The sequence below is a fragment of the Watersipora subatra genome, chromosome 7 (genome assembly GCF_963576615.1).
Source record: "Watersipora subatra chromosome 7, tzWatSuba1.1, whole genome shotgun sequence".
NCBI classification, from domain to species: Eukaryota; Metazoa; Bryozoa; class Gymnolaemata; order Cheilostomatida; family Watersiporidae; genus Watersipora; species Watersipora subatra.
The window spans coordinates 39494518-39519002 of record NC_088714.1 but is presented as its reverse complement, the minus strand read 5'-3'; the positions used below and the strand labels follow the sequence as shown (position 1 = coordinate 39519002).

The following is a 24485-nucleotide window of genomic DNA, read 5'->3' as shown; positions in this document are numbered from 1 at the left end:
TAACTTACCTGGTTTTGAGTTGCTCTGAATCTTTGGGGTTTGAGATAATTTCAAATTGCTTAGTGAGAAGTTCAAACTCAAATCAACAAGTTATAGTCTATAACTGATCTTATTTACCGACCTAAATCTACTGTCCTAATTCTACTGACCTAATTCTACTGACCTAATTCTACTGACCTAATTCTACTGACCCAATTCTACTGACCCGATTCTACTGACCTAGTTCTACTGACCTAATTTTACTGACCCAATTGTACTATACACACTATTGTGCTATAAACATCTTATTACATGCTTTATCATTACTTTTCTTCTATGATATGTCACTGTGGCATCAAAAAACAACAAAAAAATGAACAACTCTGGAAAATTTTGAAATTTTAATTGCAGAAAAATGAGTAGCCCTTTGCGCTTACCTCTAATATCACACCAAAAACTATAAATTAGCATTTCAGCTTTCCAACTACTTCATTTTCACTTCTCTAATTACCTCTTTAGTTACCTCTCTAGTTACTTCTCTAGTTACTTCTCTAGTTACATTTCTAATTACCTCTCTAGTTACATCTCCAGTTACTTCTCTAGTTATCTCTCTAGTTACCTCTCTAGTTACCTTTCTAGTTACTTTTCTAGTTACCTTTCTAGTTACTTTTCTAGTTACCTCTTTAGTTACCTCTCTAATTACCTCTCTAGTTACTTCTCTAGTTACCTTTCTAATTACCTCTCTAATTACCTCTCTAGTTACCTCTCTAGTTACTTCTCTAGTTATCTCTCTAGTTACCTCTCTAGTTCCCTTTCTAGTTACCTCTCTAGCTACCTTTCTAATTACCTCTCTAATTACCTTTCTAGTTACTGTACCTCTTTAATCAAACACATGAATAAACCACACATGGACACATCTACTGTTTTCTATGCACAATTAAGATAATGTTAAGTCATAACAGACTTTACTTGGTTAAGCAAGTAAAGTGAAGCAAGCTTAGTGAAGCAGAGCATAGTATAAATGTAATAAATGCAGTCATCACATCTCTAGGCATCTACACTAGCAGATATGTAGACAAGAAAACTACAATCAAACGGTATAAGCTAAGAGAGCTTTTAGCATAGCCATTCACCTGCAATCACAGGTTCAAAGCTTTTCATATATATTCGTTTCTGTGTTTCTTGCCGCCATAGTTACATATCATAGTGGAAAGAAAAAACTTAGGTTATAAGGATGTAAATTGATGTTTATAGCACAGCAGTGAGTGTAACAGAATTGGGTTAGTAAAAATGGGTCAGTAAAACAACAGTTAGAAAGTAGAAGTAGGTGAATCCATGCTAAAACCTCTCATTGAACAATTTAAATTTATCTCAAATCGCAAAAAATTCGGAGCAACTCAAAACCAGATAAGTTAAGCTGCCTTTAAACCACACTGTTCAAGTCTTCACTATTCAACCCTAAAGCACTTAGTAAAATCTATACTGCTACAGACTGAGTGGCCAAAATCACCAAACATCTAACATTTCTATCGTCATTTGTCCCAAATAATAGTCACTAAAATAGGGTTGTTGAGTTCTCAAGCATCACAAAACGAAGTCCTATCGTTTCCATTTCTAGTAACAAGGTTTTACCATACTTAATATTATAACACATGCATGCAGACAACTGTTGTCGTACATGCACGCAGACAACTGTTGTCGTACATGCACGCAGACAACTGTTGTCGTACATGCACGCAGACAACTGTTGTCGTACATGCACGCAGACAACTGTTGTCGTACATGCACGCAGACAACTGTTGTCGTACATTCCGAAATTATATGTGGTATATTGTGTATACAACATGTTGTTTATCAATAAAAATTTGATACTGTACAGTAGGTAAGTCTTCCGCTGCAATACTGTGATTTATGTATATGATTGCCTCTTGTACCCTCTGATACATGCAAAGGTGGAGCGTATGTTTGTAGCAATGTACAAACTTTTGTTGAGCTAAGAGCCTGCCATATTAGCCAATTTTACAATAAGCATTCATTTATTATATATCCTTTTAAACCCTTGGTCAGCTACTTTAGTAAATATTAGTTGCAGCATGTAGTTACTTTGCTTGTTATAAATATAATCTAACGGCAAGTATCACACTAATCTTTAGTAATCCTATTAAACACAATTAGTCATGAAATCTTACCAAAATATGCTTCGTTATGAAATATTTTGGAAATATGCCAAATAACAAAATCTTATGAAAGTATAAATATTCGTGAAATTTTTTAAAGTATGCCATATTACGCAATTTAATGAAATACTCTTCGTCGTAAATTCTTATTAAAATTTGTCATATCATAAAATCTTATAAAAATAGGCTTTGTTACAAATTCTTAGCAAAATTTGCCATATCAAATAATTATATGAAAATACGCGTTGTCACAAAATCTTATTGAAAAAAGCCATATCGTGAAATGTCATGAAAACACGCTCTGTCATGACATCTTATCAAAATATGCTATATCAAGAGGTTTCATGAAATGAGGATTTGTCATGAAATCTTATTAGAATACACCATAGCAATAAATGTCAATAAAAATCGCTCTGTCGTGAATTTTTATTAAAATATGTCATGAAATCTTATTTAGGTAAATGTAATTGTATATTAAATGTATATAATATAAATACTTACCAGGAAAAAAATCAAATAAGTTCTATTTTTGGTTTTTCTGTCAGCATCATTATTAACTAAGTTAGGAAATTGTTACCCAAGACATTTCAATCAGTTTCTTTAAAAGAGAAGTTTGCTAATACTTCCAGTCAAGTTAGGCAGCGGTCAGAATAAAACAGCCTTGGTAATACTTACAGTCAAGTTAGGCAGCGGTCAGAATAAAACAGCCTTGGTAATACTTACAGTCAAGTTAGGCAGCGGTCAGAATAAAACAGCCTTGGTAATACTTACAGTCAAGTTAGGCAGCGGTCAGAGTAAAACAGCCTCGGTAATACCTACAGTCAAGTTAGGCAGCGGTCAGAGTAAAACAGCCTTGGTAATACTTACAGTCAAGTTAGGCAGCGGTCAGAGTAAAACAGCCTCAGTAATACTTACAGTCAAGTTAGGCAGCGGTCAGAGTAAAACAGCCTCGGTAATACTTACAGTCAAGTTAGGCAGCGGTCAGAGTAAAACAGCCTCGGTAATATTTACAGTCAAGTTAGGCAGCGGTCAGAGTAAAACAGCCTTGGTAATACTTACAGTCAAGTTAGGCAGCGGTCAGAGTAAAACAGCCTCAGTAATACTTACAGTCAAGTTAGGCAGCGGTCAGAGTAAAACAGCCTCGGTAATACTTACAGTCAAGTTAGGCAGCGGTCAGAGTAAAACAGCCTCGGTAATATTTACAGTCAAGTTAGGCAGCGGTCAGAGTAAAACAGCCTTGGTAATACTTACAGTCAAGTTAGGCAGCGGTTAGAGTAAAACTGCCTTGGTAATACTTACAATCAAGTTAGGCAGCGGGCAGAGTAAAACAGCAAATAAAACTATTGAACGAGAGTATAAGCTTGAATGTTATCATAGGCGACAGCAAAAGCTCACAAACAGATATATAATGACAGTAAACTTTGGACATCACTAGTTATCTTTTAATTCCTAGCATTTAATCTTGCAAGTTTTCTTAGGAGTTACCCACTCTTATCATGGTCAGTAGAGAAATACGCAGTGCCTTGAGTTCTTGCTGGCTTGAATTGACGAGTTTAAGTTATCTTTTCTTAAAAATAATCACTGGAGCTGGAAAACTAAAGAAAGAGAGAACAATTACAAGTCGGGCCACCCATGAATTGAAAGCTATCACAATATTTCTTGGAGTATTTCAGATTTTAACAATTCTTTACTTTGAAAAACTCTCTATGATAGCAAAAATACTTCATTTTTAAATTTTTCTGCCAATATGCAATAGAAATTTTAGTGAATCCAAAGTTTATGTTTTATATTCCTAAAGATATGACATAATTAATGAATAAATAGGAGAAATACTGACCTTGACAATACTCAGCGGATGATTCGGCTGATCACTCACACAAAGACAGATTAGTCCAATTCAACAGCAGACTTTTTATACAAATCCTAATTGGTCACATGTAATAATATCATTTGTGGGGGTATCCATCATCAATATACATTTTACACACCCATTTTTCAAATATTGTAAAAATGTATACAAGTATATATGTAAATACGTATATACATATATACATATATAATTATATATATACTTATATTTACATATATAAGTATATACTTATATACGTATATACATAATTATATACTGTACTTATACACATTCAGTTATATATACTTATATACGTTTTCTATAGTACTTGCAAAATGGGTATGTAAATTTTATACTGAGTATATACGTATAAGTATATATATACACGAGTATATACGAGTATATACATATATATGTAAGGACATATGTATGTATTATATATGTATATACATATCGTCCTTGTCGTATTAGGGCTATTTTTTCGCAAAACGACATCAACAATAATTTCTCTCGAAATTAAAATTTGTTGATTGCATCTTAGTTCAGCGTCATCCGTTAGGGTAAAAAGGGTTTGCAAACAGATAAGCGATAAAATTTTGGTTGAAAGTTTACTAAGATACAAACTAAAACTTCCTCCTTGTATGTGTTTAGTAAGCTAAATTCATTGAAGTTAGATTCAGCATTTATTTCATACATCTGTCTTGAAGGTAAGAACTCTGCACGTAGTACATTCTAATGTTACATTCTCTTGGAGATCATAACCACAAAATGCATTAAAGTTATTGTGGGTAATTATGGTTACTAAGGTTAACATATTGTTTTGGTACTATTATTAATGATCATGAATTTGATGATTTTTACTGGGCCGTTATTGCATTAGATAACTAATATGGGTTTCTATACCACTCTTTACCTCTGTACAATATTTTCGTGTACAATATTGTGTGCATGTGCACAAGTGCGCACACGTGCACATGAAATAAACATCCTGAATATGTTGAATCAATAATAACAATTCTTGCATAGAAGTGTATGTGCATGCGTGCAGGTGGGCGTGCATGCGTGTGTGCGTGTGTGCGTGTGTGGGTTTCTTCTAAGGTGTGCTGTAGCAACCAAAAATAGCACAGTCCAAAATTTTTACATTTAAAGAAACCTTCGGGTTTTCATAGTTTTAAACTTTTTACCAATCTTATTTATTTGGCAGATTTATACCGACAGATACAAATCTGTCGTACAGATTTGCTCTCAAAGAAGAAATGGACCTGTACAGTTTGAAAAGAATGATGACGATATTTGTGGTTTTACCAAATTCTTGGAAGATGATGAAAAGGGAAATAAAGGACTGGCAGCAGATGAGAGAAACAGCAGTCTGTTTAAAAGGAAAAGAGAATTTTTAAAAGCAAGGAATGACCTTACCTCGTCAGTCATATGATGATGATGATATGTTTACCAAACTGTACAACCATATAATTTTCAGAAAGTAGAAGGTCTCTCATGAATAGAGTTTCATGGTAGTGCTGCGATGTACTATATGAAGAGCAGTTTTGTACATATTAACATCAGACATTTCATTAATCATTTATTTCTCCATACTAAGGAAAGGGTGCTGCACATCAATGATCTTCCTTTTACACAAGTTCTTTGTACAAGTTACTTGTACAGTGTAAAAGACTCTTCAAATTAAAGAATAGAGTAAATTGTTGGATTTCAATTGATTGTCTCTGTACTTTATGACACTTGCATATTTGTTAAGCGAAGTTAGGTTTTAGGTTTGATCCACCAACTATGAGTCAGAGACTACATTTCCTGTAATTTAGTGTCAAACTCGGGCTACATATTTACATGATGTTCTATCATTGGTCAGTTGGTAGCCGGCATTGCATTTGCATACCCATCCCACACCCAACGGGCTGCAGTGATGATGGCATGGCAGAGGGCATTGCTTCACATAGCTTCTATCTTTGTCCAGACACCTGCAAGAGACATGTTGGAGCAATTTATTAGAGAAAGGTGCGCATGATAGTGTTGATCCAATAACAGATGCAATGTTAGACTATTGTCTATTAAAGATAAAGATTGTTTATACATCGGGTGCTGACATAAGCATTCCTACATCTGCATGTCAGTCTGCAGTATATCATATGTAAAACGCAAAATTGCAAAAAAACACGGCCAAATCAACATTCCGCTCAAACTTGTTTTATTGACTAAGTTTCAACTGTCATATTCCTCAGTACTCTTTGGTCATGTTTGTTCTACTGTTGGCTAATTCATAACATTCAGATCTGGAGACTTTAACAAGAAAGTTAGTAGAATATTCAACTCTACAGAGTACTTGATACGATAAAATGAGGTGTGGAGTTAATTGGTTCAGCACATGAAACCACAAGCATGCTAACCATCTCAATGTAATAAAAATGTGCAGCTCAAAGTATGATTAATAATATACAGCTCACAAGATGGATAGTGGGCTGTGCACAATAACATCAAAATTGAAAAGATAACAAAACCTACAATCCCCAGCATCATGAATAGTGCAAGAATCGCTAACGGAAAAGTATAAAAGACAGGTGTTGGAGATCTGGCGACATAAATACACGGTATAGTATGTTATGTTGTGTAGTGTTTGTTGTATAAACTCTATGGGTCAATTGCCTGCATTTGAAAAACCATGTTGATTTTTGTAAGCAGTCAGATATTATTGAGAACATATGTTATGCTCACCTGTCATCACCCTTGCAGCCTGAATTGCGTATGCTCTGACTAACTTTGTGCGTATTGTCTGAGTCACCCTTTAAATGCACTTTGCAAACAAACTTGCCAACGTCATCTTCGTTGACATTTCTTAGCTCAAAAAGAACAGCACCTGTTAAAATTTCAATTTTTATTTTAAACAAAACAGCTACTGTTATTATTAGTAGTCTTTATATTAAAGAGAACAACTACTGTTATTATTAGTAGTCTTTATATTAAAGAGAACAGCTACTGTTGTTATTAGTAGTCTTTATATTAAAGAGAACAACTACTGTTATTATTAGTAGTCTTTATATTAAAGAGAACAACTACTGTTATTATTAGTAGTCTTTATATTAAAGAGAACGACTACTGTTATTATTAGTAGTCTTTATATTAAAGAGAACAACTACTGTTATTATTAGTAGTCTTCATATTAAAGAGAACGACTACTGTTATTATTAGTAGTCTTTATATTAAAGAGAACGACTACTGTTATTATTAGTAGTCTTTATACTAAAGAGAACAACTACTGTTATTATTAGTAGTCTTTATATTAAAGAGAACAACTACTGTTATTATTAGTAGTCTTTATATTAAAGAGAACAACTACTGTTATTATTTGTAGTCTTTATATTAAAGTGAACGACTACTGTTATTATTAGTAGTCTTTATATTAAAGAGAACAGCTACTGTTGTTATTAGTAGTCTTTATATTAAAGAGAACAACTACTGTTATTATTTGTAGTCTTTATATTAAAGTGAACGACTACTGTTATTATTAGTAGTCTTTATATTAAAGAGAACAGCTACTGTTGTTATTAGTAGTCTTTATATTAAAGAGAACGACTACTGTTATTATTAGTAGTCTTTATATTAAAGAGAACAACTACTGTTATTATTAGTAGTCTTTATATTAAAGAGAACAACTACTGTTATTATTAGTAGTCTTTATATTAAAGAGAACAGCTAATGTTATTATTAGTAGCCTTTATATTAAAGAGAACAGCTAATGTTATTATTAGTAGTCTTTATATTAAAGAGAACAACTACTGTTATTATTAGTAGTCTTTATATTAAAGAGAACAACTACTGTTATTATTAGTAGCCTTTATATTAAAGAGAACAGCTAATGTTATTATTAGTAGTCTTTATATTAAAGAGAACAACTACTGTTATTATTAGTAGTCTTTATATTAAAGAGAACAACTACTGTTATTATTAGTAGCCTTTATATTAAAGAGAACAGCTAATGTTATTATTAGTAGTCTTTATATTAAAGAGAACAACTACTGCTATTATTAGTAGTCTTTATATTAAAGAGAACAACTACTGTTATTATTAGTAGTCTTTATATTAAAGAGAACAACTACTGTTATTATTAGTAGCCTTTATATTAAAGAGAACAGCTAATGTTATTATTAGTAGTCTTTATATTAAAGAGAACAACTACTGTTATTATTAGTAGTCTTTATATTAAAGAGAACAACTACTGTTATTATTAGTAGTCTTTATATTAAAGAGAACAACTACTGTTATTATTAGTAGCCTTTATATTAAAGAGAACAGCTAATGTTATTATTAGTAGTCTTTATATTAAAGAGAACAACTACTGTTATTATTAGTAGTCTTTATATTAAAGAGAACAACTACTGTTATTATTAGTAGTCTTTATATTAAAGAGAACAACTACTGTTATTATTAGTAGTCTTTATATTAAAGAGAACGACTACTGTTATTATTAGTAATCTTTATATTAAAGAGAACAGCTAATGTTATTATTAGTAGTCTTTATATTAAAGAGAACAACTACTGTTATTATTAGTAGCCTTTATATTAAAGAGAACAGCTAATGTTATTATTAGGAGTTTTTATATTAAAGAGAACAACTACTGTTATTATTAGTAGTCTTTATATTAAAGAGAACAACTACTGTTATTATTAGTAGTCTTTATATTAAAGAGAACAGCTACTGTTATTATTAGTAGTCTTTATATTAAAGAGAACAGCTAATGTTATTATTAGTAGTCTTTATATTAAAGTGAACGACTACTGTTATTATTAGTAGTCTTTATATTATAGAGAACAGCTAATGTTATTATTAGTAGTCTTTATATTAAAGAGAACGACTACTGTTATTATTAGTAGTCTTTATATTAAAGAGAACAACTACTGTTATTATTAGTAGTCTTTATATTAAAGAGAACAACTACTGTTATTATTAGTAGTCTTTATATTAAAGAGAACAACTACTGTTATTATTAGTAGTCTTTATATTAAAGAGAACGACTACTGTTATTATTAGTAGTCTTTATATTAAAGAGAACAACTACTGTTATTATTAGTAGTCTTTATATTAAAGAGAACGACTACTGTTATTATTAGTAGTCTTTATATTAAAGAGAACAACTACTGTTATTATTAGTAGTCTTTATATTAAAGAGAACAACTACTGTTATTATTAGTAGTCTTTATATTAAAGAGAACAACTACTGTTATTATTAGTAGTCTTTATATTAAAGAGAACGACTACTGTTATTATTAGTAGTCTTTATATTAAAGAGAACAACTACTGTTATTATTAGTAGTCTTTATATTAAAGAGAACAACTACTGTTATTATTAGTAGTCTTTATATTAAAGAGAACAACTACTGTTATTATTAGTAGTCTTTATATTAAAGAGAACAACTACTGTTATTATTAGTAGTCTTTATATTAAAGAGAACGACTACTGTTATTATTAGTAGTCTTTATATTAAAGAGAACAACTACTGTTATTATTAGTAGTCTTTATATTAAAGAGAACAACTACTGTTATTATTAGTAGTCTTTATATTAAAGAGAACAACTACTGTTATTATTAGTAGTCTTTATATTAAAGAGAACAACTACTGTTATTATTAGTAGTCTTTATATTAAAGAGAACAACTACTGTTATTATTAGTAGTCTTTATATTAAAGAGAACAACTACTGTTATTATTAGTAGTCTTTATATTAAAGAGAACGACTACTGTTATTATTAGTAGTCTTTATATTAAAGAGAACGACTACTGTTATTATTAGTAGTCTTTATATTAAAGAGAACAACTACTGTTATTATTAGTAGTCTTTATATTAAAGAGAACAACTACTGTTATTATTAGTAGTCTTTATATTAAAGAGAACAACTACTGTTATTATTAGTAGTCTTTATATTAAAGAGAACGACTACTGTTATTATTAGTAGTCTTTATATTAAAGAGAACAACTACTGTTATTATTAGTAGTCTTTATATTAAAGAGAACAACTACTGTTATTATTAGTAGTCTTTATATTAAAGAGAACAACTACTGTTATTATTAGTAGTCTTTATATTAAAGAGAACAACTACTGTTATTATTAGTAGTCTTTATATTAAAGAGAACAACTACTGTTATTATTAGTAGTCTTTATATTAAAGAGAACGACTACTGTTATTATTAGTAGTCTTTATATTAAAGAGAACAACTACTGTTATTATTAGTAGTCTTTATATTAAAGAGAACAACTACTGTTATTATTAGTAGTCTTTATATTAAAGAGAACAACTACTGTTATTATTAGTAGTCTTTATATTAAAGAGAACAACTACTGTTATTATTAGTAGTCTTTATATTAAAGAGAACAACTACTGTTATTATTAGTAGTCTTTATATTAAAGAGAACAACTACTGTTATTATTAGTAGTCTTTATATTAAAGAGAACAGCTACTGTTATTATTAGTAGTCTTTATATTAAAGAGAACAGCTACTGTTATTATTAGTAGTCTTTATATTAAAGAGAACAGCTAATGTTATTATTAGTAGTCTTTATATTAAAGAGAACAGCTAATGTTATTATTAGTAGTCTTTATATTAAAGAGAACGACTACTGTTATTATTAGTAGTCTTTATATTAAAGAGAACAACTACTGTTATTATTAGTAGTCTTTATATTAAAGAGAACAACTACTGTTGTTATTAGTAGTCTTTATATTAAAGAGAACAACTACTGTTATTATTAGTAGTCTTTATATTAAAGAGAACAACTACTGTTATTATTAGTAGTCTTTATATTAAAGAGAACAACTACTGTTATTATTAGTAGTCTTTATATTAAAGAGAACGACTACTGTTATTATTAGTAGTCTTTATATTAAAGAGAACAGCTAATGTTATTATTAGTAGTCTTTATATTAAAGAGAACAGCTAATGTTATTATTAGTAGTCTTTATATTAAAGAGAACAGCTAATGTTATTATTAGTAGTCTTTATATTAAAGAGAACAGCTACTGTTATTATTAGTAGTCTTTATATTAAAGAGAACAACTACTGTTATTATTAGTAGTCTTTATATTAAAAAGAACGACTACTGTTATTATTAGTAGTCTTTATATTAAAGAGAACAGCTAATGTTATTATTAGTAGTCTTTATATTAAAGAGAACAGCTAATGTTATTATTAGTAGTCTTTATATTAAAGAGAACAGCTACTGTTATTATTAGTAGTCTTTATATTAAAGAGAACGACTACTGTTATTATTAGTAGTCTTTATATTAAAGAGAACAGCTAATGTTATTATTAGTAGTCTTTATATTAAAGAGAACAGCTAATGTTATTATTAGTAGTCTTTATATTAAAGAGAACAGCTACTGCTATTATTAGTAGTCTTTATATTAAAGAGAACAACTACTGTTATTATTAGTAGTCTTTATATTAAAGAGAACGACTACTGTTATTATTAGTAGTCTTTATATTAAAGAGAACAGCTAATGTTATTATTAGTAGTCTTTATATTAAAGAGAACAGCTAATGTTATTATTAGTAGTCTTTATATTAAAGAGAACAGCTAATGTTATTATTAGTAGTCTTTATATTAAAGAGAACAGCTACTGTTATTATTAGTAGTCTTTATATTAATGAGAACAGCTACTGTTATTATTAGTAGTCTTCATATTAAAGAGAACAACTACTGTTATTATTAGTAGTCTTTATATTAAAGAGAACAACTACTGTTATTATTAGTAGTCTTTATATTAAAGAGAACGACTACTGTTATTATTAGTAGTCTTTATATTAAAGAGAACAGCTAATGTTATTATTAGTAGTCTTTATATTAAAGAGAACAGCTAATGTTATTATTAGTAGTCTTTATATTAAAGAGAACAGCTAATGTTATTATTAGTAGTCTTTATATTAAAGAGAACAGCTACTGTTATTATTAGTAGTCTTTATATTAATGAGAACAGCTACTGTTATTATTAGTAGTCTTCATATTAAAGAGAACAACTACTGTTATTATTAGTAGTCTTTATATTAAAGAGAACAACTACTGTTATTATTAGTAGTCTTTATATTAAAGAGAACGACTACTGTTATTATTAGTAGTCTTTATATTAAAGAGAACAGCTAATGTTATTATTAGTAGTCTTCATATTAAAGAGAACAACTACTGTTATTATTAGTAGTCTTTATATTAAAGAGAACAGCTAATGTTATTATTAGTAGTCTTTATATTAAAGAGAACAACTACTGTTATTATTAGTAGTCTTTATATTAAAGAGAACGACTACTGTTATTATTAGTAGTCTTTATATTAAAGAGAACAGCTAATGTTATTATTAGTAGTCTTTATATTAAAGAGAACAGCTAATGTTATTATTAGTAGTCTTTATATTAAAGAGAACAGCTACTGTTATTATTAGTAGTCTTTATATTAATGAGAACAGCTACTGTTATTATTAGTAGTCTTCATATTAAAGAGAACAACTACTGTTATTATTAGTAGTCTTTATATTAAAGAGAACAACTACTGTTATTATTAGTAGTCTTTATATTAAAGAGAACGACTACTGTTATTATTAGTAGTCTTTATATTAAAGAGAACAGCTAATGTTATTATTAGTAGTCTTCATATTAAAGAGAACAACTACTGTTATTATTAGTAGTCTTTATATTAAAGAGAACAGCTAATGTTATTATTAGTAGTCTTTATATTAAAGAGAACAACTACTGTTATTATTAGTAGTCTTTATATTAAAGAGAACGACTACTGTTATTATTAGTAGTCTTTATATTAAAGAGAACAGCTAATGTTATTATTAGTAGTCTTTATATTAAAGAGAACAGCTAATGTTATTATTAGTAGTCTTTATATTAAAGAGAACAGCTACTGTTATTATTAGTAGTCTTTATATTAATGAGAACAGCTACTGTTATTATTAGTAGTCTTTATATTAAAGAGAACAGCTAATGTTATTATTAGTAGTCTTTATATTAAAGAGAACAGCTAATGTTATTATTAGTAGTCTTTATATTAAAGAGAACAGCTAATGTTATTATTAGTAGTCTTTATATTAAAGAGAACAGCTAATGTTATTATTAGTAGTCTTCATATTAAAGAGAACAACTACTGTTATTATTAGTAGTCTTTATATTAAAGAGAACAACTACTGTTATTATTAGTAGTCTTTATATTAAAGAGAACAACTACTGTTATTATTAGTAGTCTTTATATTAAAGAGAACAGCTAATGTTATTATTAGTAGTCTTTATATTAAAGAGAACAGCTAATGTTATTATTAGTAGTCTTTATATTAAAGAGAACAGCTAATGTTATTATTAGTAGTCTTTATATTAAAGAGAACAGCTACTGTTATTATTAGTAGTCTTTATATTAATGAGAACAGCTACTGTTATTATTAGTAGTCTTCATATTAAAGAGAACAACTACTGTTATTATTTGTAGTCTTTATATTAAAGAGAACGACTACTGTTATTATTAGTAGTCTTTATATTAAAGAGAACAACTACTGTTATTATTAGTAGTCTTTATATTAAAGAGAACAGCTACTGTTATTATTAGTAGTCTTCATATTAAAGAGAACAACTACTGTTATTATTAGTAGTCTTTATATTAAAGAGAACAACTACTGTTATTATTAGTAGTCTTTATATTAAAGAGAACAACTACTGTTATTATTAGTAGTCTTTATATGGAAGAAAACGACTACTGTTATTATTAGTAGTCTTTATATTAAAGAAAATAGTTACTGTTATGACTATTAGTTTTTTACTTTAAAAGCCCAGGTCACTATGGTCACTTTAAGAGGTCACTATGGTCACTATGGTCACTATGGTGACTAACAGGCTAATATTAGCCAGTAGCTAATCTGGTAATATTGCTGGTATCCAAAAAACCATGTAACCAATTTCCGCTTTCAAACTCTTTCACTTTTTTCTTTATGCCCTCCCCTTTTATTTGTCAGCTATATTAAAAATTTTAATTTAAAGAACAGTTTGGACAAGTCCTAACATTCGTACAAATGTAATATTTGATACCAATTTTACATGACTGGCTAGAATTTTGTTTTTGTTCGTTCTTACCTCTGTTTTTATTTAGGCCTTGGCAATTGTTCAGCTTTGTATCACTAACGTGAATCACTACAAACTTTTCTGGGTTAACATAGCGTGTAAGTCGGTCAGTTGAGTTGTAGACACTGAACTCTTTGCCACTTTCGGTTTTTCCACACAACAGCTCATATGAGAATTCGTTTTTGTTATATAGTTTAGCTATGCCAACATACTGGACTTCTCTTAATGTTGGGCCATCGTATTCACAATTGAAAACCTGCAAATACTCACTACAGTAGATCAATCAATTGCGGTTTCTACATACATATACACACTCAATATTTCATTTTATCACTATCTTTTTTAACTTTGTTTTCTGATGCGCGCTTTTGACAATTCATGATTACTTCACTAGCTATTAAAGTTCTATTGTATGAGTTACACTCTATCCTTTATTTGGATTGAAATACTATTTAGTTGTATTACTTTAATGAGTACTGAAAACAATTTTAGAAAGCTAATCTCTAAAGAACATTTTAATCTTTCCAAGACTTCCTTTTAACCAATGTTCAGACTTGATTGGTCTTCCGCATCGAGCAGAAGAGTTAAAACCAAGACAAACTCAATTAATCCCAAACATCACTAGAGCATGCTGTTGATGCTCAAGGTAATATTAATTATATACATATGGGGGGCTATATATCACTGATAATATGCATACAAGGCATGTCAGAATTTTAATAGTTTACATAATGGAACATAGTCTCTATCTTATTTATCGTATTTTAGTATTTTACATGATAGAACATGGCGTATACTTTGTTTACGGTTTTCATTGGACATGCAGCTCAATGATTTTACATAAACTTTTCTTATAAAAAATTTTTACATTGTGCTATTTTTTGCACACATTTGTATCTTTTGTTTTGCACCTAAATGATCCTTTGCAAAGGTTTTTAGCTTCACAAGCTATCTGTGATTGGTGGAATTTATAACTTTTTGGCCCTTAATTGATTCAGTTCCTCCCAAACAATTGGTTTAGATTGCATCTTGAGTTTCCTCCTCACTCCTCACTCCTCACTCACTATCACATCAACTTTTCTATTTTTTGTAAGACATATTGCTTGTTCGGAAGTTGCACCCAGCTCAGCTCCATCTTTTTTTACAAGCTACTCATCAGCTTTGAACAGCCAACTTAGTTTTGAAGTTTTTTGTATTATTTTGGTGTGTTGTCATACTCTACTTTTTATAACACAATCCACTGCATATTCAATTATTGTTAGTTCTATAAATAGCGAATGAGCTGGAGGTTGGTGTAAATTTCTGTCTAGCATATTCACTTTTAAACTCGCAGCCTCATGTGCCGTATCTCATGAATTTCTACAGTGAGACATTGACTTCTAGTTAGTTATTGTCATGGATATTTTAAAGCTCCGAGACACAAGTTCAGAGTAAAATTGAAGGGCGTAGTGAAACTGAATTAAGATGACCAAGTGATAATCTGAAATGTAACAATTTAAAAAAATTACGTTGCCGTTCGGAACTTTATAATGTCACATCCTGTTTATCACTGCCAGGTGATATTTCTTTTTTAAATAATTAATTTACTGCATGCAGGATAATTTACTCAATTGACCCCTTGATAGTATTGCTTCTCAAAGAAGTAGAGTTTATAATCAAGCCTAATAGAGAGACATAAAAAGTTGCAAACTGCTCATAAAAAGTGCTTACAAAAAATGCATTTGTGAATTTGAGAAAGAGGAGACAACTCTCGTCTTTCATGTAGAGACGACTTCACATGAGTCTCAATATGGTCCAACCTGTTTGTTAGATAGTGTTGATGATCACAATCTAACCAAAAGGTCAGCATTAAACATTCTGTATTTATCCATTCTCATATTTACATGTATATTTATTCTTATTCTATCCATTATTTAATCTTATTTTAATTTGATCGGCTAATTGTCTTATTGGATATCTGCTGTCTAAAATACTCTTAATGGATATCTGCTGTCTAAAATACTCTTATTGGATATCTGCTGTCTAAAATACTCTTATCACATTTCCAATTTGCCTGGCCATTCATTACATCACTACTTCCCCAGAAAGTCTGCTACACCCTATAACGGACACCAGCACCTTGTCAATTTACATAATGGAACAGCGTTATTCAAAAACAAAATACAAAACAAATAAAAAACAAATACATATAAGTTTACTTTACCTTTTTTTGTGCGTCAGAGTTTAATTTGTTTGAAATGGCATCAACAGGTCATAATAAAACTCATATTTATCTAACGTTACCTACAAGTGCCTCTGGTGAAACTAAAGGAAAATAACTTAAGAAACCAAAACAAACATTACATGGAAAAGCTTATACTACAAAGGTAAGCCATGAATTCAAACAACCTGAGCACAGTTATTGACAAACGCATAGACTCCCGGTAAGCTGCACCTGCTGGACGTACAATAGTGGAGCCTTGCTGGAAGTGCGCTGATGTCGCTTTTATGCCAAAGAAGAACAAGCTAACGGATGTCTTATTAGCATCACTCGTGTCACTGGCAGCCTCAGCAAACTCCGTTCCCTTCTTTTGCAAAACTGCGAGGGTAGCTGCTGTAAAACATGGTAGAAGAATTGCGGAAGAGAGCATCTTGTTGCTGATATTGAAACAATAGCGCTTCCATTGTCTTACGTAATGTAATACCAAACGAACAAGCGGTAGGCCAATGCGTCTCTAGAGGAAACTTTAAAGCATTCCCCTCTTTGTAGATGATGCAACAAACCATCAACCATGTGATGACCAAGACGCACATGCCTTTGTGGAGTTTTATAAAAACATGTATGTGAACAATGATATGTTACCTTGACTATAGATCTAGTCATTTATTACAGCGCTGCGGTAGACCAAACTTCACAATGCCTCAAAAAGCACTAATAAGCTTTTGTTGGTCTTGTGGTGAACTTCCTGTGGGCCATTCTATCAGCTTATTTTAAGAGACAAGCAATAGCATTATTATCACTTGTTGAGGATGCTACTAATGCATGGTCATTGCTCATCACCACTCTACTTGTAGCAGATATTCTTTACAAGTATGTTTATAGATCCTACATCATCTAATCATATGACGAAACCTGGATGTAGATAGGTAGAACTTTCATGAACCCGAAGCTTGCATAGCGTCACAACTATATGCATGGCTATAAACAAGAATTTTTTTAAGATCGTTTGAAATATTGTGAATGGGGACTCCACTAAAGCATAACTTCATTTGAAGGTCACTGTGAAATAAAATATAATATAGCGTATTATAATCTATATAATTTACTTTGCGATCAAATAATGTATTATAATATAATAAGATATACTACTTATTGTCTTTACAAGGTAAAGGAACCGAGCCTAGCTGATTCAGGTTCATTTTGTTTATTTAGAACGCAAACCATGAAAGCTAAAATAGAAAGCTTGGTGTAGCACCATAAAAGATTTTGGCTTGCATTTATATGAGCTTATATAAGCAAACGATTTTTAATAATTTTAAGCATTGTAACATTCATGTCTTGTTAGTATGTTGTTATAAAATGTATTATACTCTATAATGTGCAGATGCTACATGAATGATATCTAATTTTATAAATTTGATACCTTTTGGCCTTTTACTCAGGTGAGGCAGGATAGAGACTCAAAATTTTGTATTTCAAATCATGGCAGTCGATAAAAGTGTAACGCGGAACAGTATAAAATATTAAAAAATTATATTCTGCCAATCAGCAAAGTATATTATAGTTGGTAGCCTACTATTATAGCAGATTATATAATTTGATATAATATAATGAATTATAATAAAACCTATTGTAATATAATATATTGATATATTATATTATAATGCAATAAAATAGAGTGTAATATGATATAATGCAATCTAAAGCAATACTATAATTGATGACAGAAAGTAATATATTATGACAAAGTATAACATATATAATATGATGTGCTCTAAAATAAGATTATATACAATAACGTAATATGGCATAATATATAATATAAGAAAGTACATAATATAATGAAATGAAACACAACAAAATGTAATGTAACATAATGTTAGATAATAAAGCTTTATAAATAATTTAGATAATATAATATTAGATAATGTAGTTAAGCAAGCTTTATTGTGACCACCTAGATAGAGAACAGAAAGCAAAGGGATTATCACTATAACATGGGATGAGTCACAAACATATGATTGGCTAACAAAGCCCGAGCGATACTAGCAAACAGCCGTATCAAAATTATGTCAAAAACTGAATATCAGTAATTGAGGGAGAAGGCAACTCCTAAATGCTATAACACTAATTGTGAAGTGTTACATTACAAACAAGTTTTATAATAACAATAAACACCCATAATATTCTATCATGTAATACTTTAAAATTTCGAAATTTTCAGTATTCTACATCGTAAATTAAAAGCTATGAAAGCTACGCATTTGCTAGCAGTCAAGTTTATACCTGAATGGCAGTGAGAGACATATTTAATACTTTTGGCATCAATGGAATAAACTTTTTTTAAACATGTTTCACATGAAAAGCGCTAAATAATTAATGTTACAGTTAAAAATTGTAATGGTAAATGCTTTACTATTAAATAAACTTTGTTGGAAGATGGTATTGAGCATATACAATGATTGTGTGTTCTCTAGTCAGAAAACAGGCTCTTTGGCATCCAGTAAAAGCTCTCAGCACCCATATAACCTAGGGTCAATATTGAGAAGCCATTATCGTGAAGAAGCACTTCGTAATCCTTCCTGGTAAACTTGGGAAGCGCTATTTCCTTTTGTCTATTCACAATAAGCCGATTTATAACATAAAGGCCTTAGCTAACATATGCTAATCTTGGTCATCAGTCACTCTTTATCTCATTTATTTCCCGCATCTCTTTATAACTTAACTCATATGAACTGTTAATGGGAGAGCAAATGTTGTTAGCTTCATGTGAATTACACCTATACACCTACTCGAATTGCTCTCAGGCTTATAACATACATTCAGTACTTCTTCCTCTAAAAGAGCATTTCTGATTAAGTAAAACGTTTACCAGGTGGTAAAATGTCAAATGCATAACCTCGGTATTAGGAGTGAGCTCTAATTGTCATTATCTCTGTCTATACTTCTGGAAAGTAATGAGGTCGCAACAGCCATTCAACATAATTATCATATACAGTAGTGAACGCCTTTGTATGTTCCTACCATCATATGCTATGCTAGTTTGCATACTATAATATACTAGTAGTCAACTATCTGTATATTACTGTTTTACATACAACAATGTCCATGTATGTTAGTGTCGTCATATACAACAGTGTCCATGTATGTTAGTATCATTATATACAACAGTGTCCATGTATGTTAGTATCATTATATACAGCAGTGTCCATGTATGTTAGTATCATCATATACAGCAGTGTCCATGTATGTTAGTATCATTATATACAGCAGTGTCCATGTATGTTAGTATCATTATATACAGCAGTGTCCATGTATGTTAGTATCATTATATACAGCAGTGTCCACATGTGTTAGTGCCATCATATACAGTAGTGTCCATGTATGTTAGTGCCATCATATACAGCAGTGTCCATGTATGTTAGTGCCATCATATACAGTAGTGTCCATATATGTTAGTATCATCATATACAACAGTATATTTGTATGTTAGTGTCACCATATACAGCAGTGTCTGTGTATGTTAGTATCATCATATACAACAGTATCTTTGTATGTTAGTATCATCATATACAGCATTGTCTATGTATGTTAGTGTCACCATATGCAGCAGTGTCCATGTATGTTAGTATCATCATATACAACAGTGTCCATGTACATGTATGTTACAAACTACTACACATGATCAACCGAAATTGGGAAAAAGGAATGACTCACCCTCATCAATTCTGGTTGTCCAGACAAAGTTCACATAAGAATCTTTTATTCCATACTAGCTGATCTATAGCACATACCTAACATATTAGCACATCTATAGCACATACCTAACATACTAGCACATCTATAACACATACCTAACATACTGGCACATCTATAGCACATACCTAACACACTAACACATCTATAACACACAACTAACATAATAGCTCATCTATAGCACATAAACACATACCTAACATACTAGCTCACCTATAGCACATACCTAACATACTAGCACATCTATAGCACATACCTAACATACTAGCACATCTATAGCACATACCTAACATACTAGCACATCTATAACACATACCTAACATACTACCACATCTAGAGCACATACCTAACATACTACCACATCTATAGCACATACCTAACATTAGTTTGCATGTTATTTGAGAAGCATTCATATACACATCTAGAAGTTGAAAGGAGTCAAGGTATTTGGAGAGGAGTTCATTTCCTAAATATGCAACTAAATGACATAAATTTATGATGCGCTTCAACTGACAGCTGTCTGAGTCATGTATCATCTGTAGTTCATTTCCTATCATCAGGTTTTGTCTTTTAATTCACCTTAAAGATAATGCCCTCTAAAATTTTGATATGAAAAGAGAGACAGTCATCGCTATGCTTCGTTTCACCAAGAGCTTAACATCTCTGAACACAGTCTATCAGACTAAAGACAAAACCAACGCTGTTATAAGCGTGTGTTTATCTGTTACACTCACATTCCCACTAGTATGTAATGATTCAGCCATAAACCTTTGCAATGTTTCCTTGAATAAATTGATGCAGAGTTATTCACGAGCCTAAGGCAACAGCAACAGTTGAACAATAGTATTGTTCTACTCCCTAGATAACACTGTCACTATTCACCGCTGTCTACCTGAACTTGAGCTCATAAATGGCACACGTGAAATTATTTGAGTAACAACAGCTGACCAGATCGGAAATTCTCAATAAATACCCAAATACAGAAGAACATATCATCTGGCCTAATTAAAAATTTTCCTAACATTGTTGGCAGCCTAAAAGGCTGGCACCTCGCTGCCATCCCTATTAGAAACATAATTACAATATGGCAGCACAGATTTCTGTCAGGAATAATTGTCCCCCGTCTTGTAGGTACACAGGAATGCCATGGCGAAGGCCTAACAGGGTATATAACTGCTCTTGGAACTAATCATCCCGTACCCAAAAGCAGATTTACCAGTTCCTAGCACTCCACTACAAGGACCCTGCCTACATATTCCAGCTTGGATTATTCACTGAGGTCTACCAGCTCGGCTTTCTCCATATCCTTTGTGGTAGGAAGGTGTGCATACATTATCCTAATCCATTGCCAGAGTTCTGCAAGCGCGTGCTCTGAGCTACCTAATAGGTCGCATGCCAACGTCTGATGTCACCGTGTTTATGTATCTTAAACGGCTCCGCTGTATATATTAGCTAAGGCGCTGTGAGTACGGCACACTTCCTTGAGCTGCCAGACCTTCAACTGCTGCTATAGCGCGCGGTATGTATCAGTTTTGACTGAAGTGTCTATTCTTTCTATCTAGTAACTTGTAACTTTCTGTATAAACCTGTGTTCACATCATACCTACTATAGATAACAATACACTCTTCTGCACTCTACTTTCACAGGGCTTAAAGGCTTGTTAGGGTAGCAACTGCTGAATTACTTTCTAGTAAAATGTATATCCTTTCGAGACACGTTGATGGCAGACAATGTGATAGCGTGTGATGTCCCCCAACCATATTGACTTATGTAAGAGATGACAACTCTGTGCCTGAAAAGAGTCGACTAACATTCGCTGCCATCAGTATGCTCTTTGAAATGTTGTTGAGGTTCCTGAGCGCCTTCTCTGGCTGCCACACATATCATAGAAATAGATCAGAAGTCGATGTACATGTATAGATGTACATGTATGAATGTACATGTATGGATGTACATGTACATTGACTTCTGATCATGTGCATTCATGCGTGTGCATGATCCGCCAGCAATTTAACGTGTACATAATCTCTGTATCTGAATGTACAGAAGTCATGTACATGTATGCATAAAATTGTCAGGTGTACATTGTTAAACTTGAGCAAAGAAACTGGGTAAAAGAGTTGAAGTCAAGTTGCTGTAGAAGTGTAACAAGTTTTTATTGTTAAGCGCTGACTAAAATCTTCAAAGCCAGCGCTTAAGGACGTTTGACTTTACTACTTCACTACTCACCATATTAAATATTTATGATGAGTAGTTCTATTGTTTCATAAAACAAACTGTGGTAACTTGATAACTCGATATAGATATAAACCGCTGATGATTATATAAATCTAGGCAATCGCTAGAGTCCTGCAGACATTGTGAGATGCGGGGTATATACTGCACATGGGTATATACTGTACATGGGTGTCTTTTATGTGAGGCTGACGGTGGAATGTCGACGCAGGCCTTACTTTTCTCATGTTTTTTTTAAAGGATTGGGTCTTCTTGAAGGTTACATGGCAATAATTGAAAATTTAATATTGGTGTACAATCAATTAAACTTTTTGTATGTTACTCACTGGCAATATGTAACTCACTGACAATACGTAACTCACTGACAATATATCTTAAGTTTGCAACGAAACCTTTTGTTTAATAGCATGAGTGAGTCAGCATGTCTGCCTCACTACAGACGTGTATTGACTTACCCCACAAGGAGTATATAATCAGTGTAGGAGATATGTATCAAATACAGGAGTATATAATCAATACAGTGATACGTATTCAATATAGATGTTATATAATCAATATAGGGATATGTACTCAATAAAAAGATATATATTTAATATAGGAGTATATAATTTATACAGGGATATATATTCAATACAATAATATGTATTCAAAACAGGGATATGTATTCAATACAGGGATATGTATTCAATACAGGCATATATATTCAATATAGGGGTATATATTCAATATAGGTATATATAATCAATACAGGAATATATATCCATTATAGGATATCTCATCAATATAGGGTTATATATGAATTCATGTATAATCTATGGAGGGAGTATATATCCATGCATGATAATGTTAAGCAGACAGCTCCTACATTTTCAAGTTTTAAAATTGCTTTGTGGTTGCTTCTATCAATATTTTATGTTTAACTCAGAGATACTGATAAAACATGATACTTACAAAAAATTACAGAGGATTCAATGATAAGATTCATGTCTGCATTCTATTTGCTAAGCCCTAGTTAAGTTCATTTTAACGCTGCAAGTAATTAGTTACAAAACATACTGATGATATTCCTTAACAGGATACGTGCATTCAGATTGGTTATTGGGCAAGAACCAATGGCTCCACACGAGCACGGTGAATCCTTGCAGCGGATGCTGCTCTGTTATGTACAATCAAACTAACTGCTTCCATAGCTGATAATTGGGAAATGTTATAACTTGATTTGTGTTTACTCATTCATTGCAGATAGAATGAGAGCTATAATAACAAAGACAGTTGCAATTGCACTTATGTTCATGCATGTGCAGACTTTCAATTGGTGAGTTATCCCCCTATAAAAGTTAATTTAATGTATCTTTACCTAAATTACTATACATGAACAATTTCGTCCCCTCAGGTTCCTGAAGTGAGAGCCTTGACTTAATCATCATACTCTTCGGAGCTGATGACTCAAAGATGAACCTACACAAAATTGTGGTAGATTTTAGCAGAGCGTTTAGATATTTTTCTATTATTTGCGATTGTTTTTGAGGTTTTCAAATTACAACCGATAAAACTTGATGGCGGTTAAGACACCTAAATTCAAGCGAAACTGCAATTATAAGGTCGATTTTAGTCTTGAAACATTTTGGCAGTCAGATCACCTCAAATATAAACAAATGGCGAATGTTAGAAAAATACCTTTTTGATAAAATCTAGTAAAGTTTTGTGTGAGTTCATAAATGACCTATCATATTTCTGTATAACACATCGACAAACGTCCATTGCTCATCAATATTGCTTCGTAACAGGAGTTTCAACGACCTTGACCTGGTAAAACATGAGAATGAACTCGGGGCTTTCATCATTAGAAAGCATAACAGAAATGACGAGCTCAAGGAGCGCAAGCCGGTTATCATCTACAAGCTGTTTGGGGATCTACGCCTAAACCATGAAAAAGCATCTCAACTTAATGAGAATAGCCCGATAGCAAATGAACCCAGAAGTGAGATAGAAGAGGTTCCTGCTGAACATGGCCGATATAAAAGATGGAACCCAAATCGAAGGCGGCGGGTTGGTAGGAAGAGAAATACGAACAGACCAAATCATTGAGAGGTTTAAAGGAAACAGTCTGCCAATAGTTCAACTGCTCGACCAGAGTCCAAATGCCGAGCCTTGATGCTAGCTTTATAGCCCGAGATCATG

At 31.5% G+C, this 24485-nt stretch overlaps 1 long non-coding RNA gene across 1 annotated transcript; it reads left to right on the top strand.

Moving 5' to 3' along the window:
* The first annotated feature begins 21502 nt into the window (after positions 1-21502).
* LOC137399233 (uncharacterized) lies at positions 21503-24406 on the top strand. The gene is made up of 3 exons (XR_010979132.1): positions 21503-21587; positions 23547-23619; positions 24092-24406. It is a non-coding gene; the product is annotated as an uncharacterized lncRNA (long non-coding RNA).
* The last annotated feature ends 79 nt before the right edge of the window (positions 24407-24485 follow it).